Source organism: Carcharhinus amblyrhynchos, chromosome 32, assembly GCF_965287045.1.
Source record: "Carcharhinus amblyrhynchos chromosome 32, sCarAmb.v2.hapA, whole genome shotgun sequence".
NCBI classification, from domain to species: domain Eukaryota; kingdom Metazoa; phylum Chordata; class Chondrichthyes; order Carcharhiniformes; family Carcharhinidae; genus Carcharhinus; species Carcharhinus amblyrhynchos.
The window spans coordinates 22,411,312-22,415,284 of NC_137355.1; the positions used below are offsets into that span (position 1 = coordinate 22,411,312).

At 44.2% G+C, this 3,973-nt stretch overlaps 1 non-coding gene across 1 annotated transcript; it reads left to right on the plus strand.

Moving 5' to 3' along the window:
• The first annotated feature begins 287 nt into the window (after nucleotides 1-287).
• On the plus strand, nucleotides 288-479 carry LOC145360833 (U2 spliceosomal RNA). Its single transcript, XR_013889778.1, has one exon. It is a non-coding gene; the product is annotated as a U2 spliceosomal RNA (small nuclear RNA).
• Nucleotides 480-3,973: the final 3,494 nt, after the last annotated feature.

A 3,973-nucleotide genomic window follows, 5' to 3' on the forward strand; every position in this document is an offset into this window, starting at 1 on the left:
TAATGAGGCACCTGATCCATTGCCTTCTGAAAATCTAAATACAGTTCGTCCACTTTTATCCACGGTATCTGTCACTCCTTCAAAGAATGCCAATACATTGATTAAACATGATTTCCTTTCACAAAGATATACTGACTTTGCCAGATTGCCTTGAATTTATCCAAATGCCTTGTTCTAACAACTTTAAAGTCTGATGAAGGAGCAGCGCTCTGAAAGCTCGTGATTCCAAATAAACCTGTTGGACTTCTTACTGTGCCCTCCCCAGTCCAACACCAATATCTCAGTATCTCACTTCTTGGCCTTTTGGCTAAGATCAAGTGTAGTATCGGCATGCTGCACTTGGTTGGAGCCATTAGGTTACATTTCAGCTTCATTTGAAGCAATTTTTTAAAGCGGCATCTGGGCCTTCGGGCTAAGATGCAAATGAGATCAAGCCTTGGAGGTGGAGCTACACCTACTCCGATCAGCTTGGATCATGTAGGTCAAACCCAAGACAGGAGGTGAGAGCCCTGTCTTGTCAGCTTGCATCGGGAATGTCCCAACTTGTTAAGACTCTGAATTGGCTTTAATTTGACTTGATTGGATTGGAATAAAGTTAAAAAAAACAGTTTCTCCACATCATAACAACTTTAGCAAGATCTAACATTTTCCCTATGACAGATGTTAAACAAACTGGCCTATAGTTCCTGCTTTCTGTCTCTCTCCCTTTCTGAACAAAAGAATTACATTTGCTACTTTCTAATCTAACAGAACCATCCCTGAATCTAGTGAATTTTGGAAAATTAAAAGCAATGCATTAACTATATCATGAGCCACTTCCTTTAAGACCCCAGGATGAAGTCTATCAGGATGCAGGTGTTGTGTTTTTATATTATTCATGGCGATTCTTTATCAGGGGCATTGCAGCTGAACTGGGGCACTTTAAGAGAATGCGTTATGTCATCAGAGACGATGTGATTGACTGTTTGCACTGATAACTGGGCAGTGTAAGATTGCAGCCTGTAGTGTTAACATCTCCTGAATAAAGCTATGGCCTCCTAAAGTCAATCCTGCGAACACCACACAAACATTGTCAAACACAAGGGCAAACAGCCACCCAGAGGAACCTAAAATCATTGAAAAGGAAGTAAAAAAAACTTTGAAGAGAAGCTCGCCACATGCTCTGCCCAAAATAAATTCAGTAAATGTTAGTAGCAATTACTCTGCAACAGCACAGTTAGAGCAGAGGGTGTTTCAAACAAAGGAAAAGGCAGGCCGAGGCTCGGTTGTGCCTTAGTTTAGGAGAAATGAAGCAAGGTAGTGTTAAAATTCCATGGCACACTGTGCACACACAGGTCCTACCATAGAGAGGCAACAGCAAGAACATCGGGTGCCATAGAATCTTTAGAGCGATGGAACTGGTATATAGAACAGTTTGACTATTTTGTACAGGCTAACGAGATGGTAGAGGATATAAAAGTTCCCTATTCCGGAGCATAATGGGACGGAAAAAAATTATCTCCTAAGGTCCGGTGCAGCCGGCAAAACCAGGCACAGAGACATATGAAGAAATACTGGAAATTTTGCAGGGCCACTATTCACCAAAACCTTTAATCATTGCAGAAAGTTTTAGATTTCAGAAGTGCAATCAGCTTCAGAGGAGGAATTGATTGAACAATTTGTGCACACACTGAAAAGGTTGACATAACACTGTGAGTTCAGGATAAAAGCAAATTACTGTGCATGCTGGAATCTTAAAACCAAAAGTTATTGTCACTGCTTATCCTCTTATTTCAGCTTCTCTATCATTTGGCCATTCACACCTTCTGTTCTGCCATTAGCCCCACTTAGCCTTTCCCCTTGTTTTTGTGGCTATGACTCACAAGAGGTTATTGCAGAAGGTCAGGGGACAGGGAGTTGGGGGTGGGGTGTTAGCGTGGATAGAGGATTGGTTGTCAAATAGGAGGCAGAGAGTGGGGGTTAATGGGTGCTATTCGGATTGGCGGTTGGTGACTAGTGGAGTGCCTCAGGGGTCGGTGCTGGGGCCTCAGCTATTTACCATTTATATAGATGATCTGGAGGAGGGAACCGAGTGTATGGTGTCGAAATTTGCTGATGGCACCAAAATTGGTGGAACGGCAAATTGCGCGGAGGGTGTGGAGAGTCTGCAGAAGGATCTAGATAGGCTGGGCGAATGGGCCAGGAACTGGCAAATGGAATTTAATGTTGGCAAGTGCGAGGTGGTCCACTTTGGTAGGAAGAATGGTAGGAAGGACTATTACTTACGTGGCGAAAAACTGCAGCAGGCGACGGTGCAGAGGGACCTCGGGGTCCTTGTGCATGAGTCGCAAAAACCCAGCCTGCAGGTGCAGCAGGTGGTCAGGAAGGCGAATGGGATGCTGGCCTTCATAGTGAGGGGGATTGGATATAAAAGTAGGGAGGTCTTGCTGCATTGGTGAGGCCGCAGCTGGAGTACTGTGTGCAGTTTTGGTCGCCACACTTATGCAAGGATATTTTGGCCTTGGAGGGAGTGCAGAGGAGGTTTACTAGGCTGATGCCGGAGTTGAGGGGGTTGAGCTATGAGGAGAGGCTGAATAAACTAGGCTTATACTCGTTAGAGTTTAGAAGAATGAGGGGAGATCTCATTGAGACGTATAAGATGATGAATGGGATGGAGAGGATAGAGGTGGAGAGACTCTTCCCGCTCAGAAAGGGGGCATAGCCTCAAGATAAAGGGGGGGCAGTTTAGAACGGAGTTGAGGAGGAACTTCTTCACTCAAAGGGTGGTGAATCTCTGGAATTCTCTGCCCGTTGAAGTGGTGGAGGCTGCCTCGCTAAATATTTTTAAGACGCGGGTTGATGGGTTTTTGATAAGCGAGGGGATTAAGGGTTATGGGGAGAGGGCGGGAATGTGGAACTGAGCCACGACAGATCAGCCATGATCTTATTGAATGGCGGGGCAGGCTCGAAGGGCTAGATGGCCTACTCCTGCTCCTATTTCTTATGTTCTTATAGACTCATCTTTCATTCCCTCACCCTGCAGTATAAATATCTCCCACTTTCTGTGCCTTTTAGCTTTGACAAAGGGTCATCTGGACTCGAACCATCTGCTCTTTTCTCTCCTTACAGATGCTGTCAGACTTGCTGAGATTTTCCAGCATTTTCTCTTTTGGTTACTGCGAGTTCGAGGATGTATTAAATGATACAAACCGGGAAAGAATGGTCTGTGGTTTGAGGAGTGAAGCAAATCAAAAGCAGGGGCTGTTAACCGAAAAAAAATCTGACTTTAAAGAAAACTGTTAGTTGCTGCATCAATAGAACTATCAGCCAAAGAAGCTCAACAGTTGCATTCAAACACAAGGAGTCACAAGAAGTTAGCTGAAACCCAGACTGATACTTAACATAGATGTGCAAAGACAGGACACTCAGCAGCAGATTGTTGATGCAAAGAAATCATGTACATAAATTGTGAAGAAAGAGCCACACTGAACACTTATATTAGAAAAAGAACCAAGCTTCAGGCATAAGTGAATTGGCAAACTGGAAAACAGAACAAAGGAAAAAGTGTCCATGTAGTACAGCAAGGATGAGAGGAGAGATTCAGCTGAGTCCTAAGATGAATTGTCTTTAAATGTACCAGTTATTGCTGATGATACCCGGTCACTCATAAGAACATAAGAAATAGGAGCAGGAGTAGGCTATCTAGCCCCTCGAGCCTGCCCCGCTATTCAATAAGATCATGGCTGATCTGTCGTGGCTCAGTTCCACATTCCCGCCCTCTCCCCATAACCCTTAATCCCCTCGCTTATCAAAAACCCATCAACCCGGGTAAAAATGAAGGTGGACAATCTCACTGGTACCAGATGTTGTGAAAGAAAAGCTCTGGCATATCTCTCTGAAACCCTCAAATTGTGTTAAAAACTTACAGTAGAGAAATGGTTCCACTGACGAGCTGTAATGATGTAGCAGTAAAACTAAATGGACAGACAGCTGA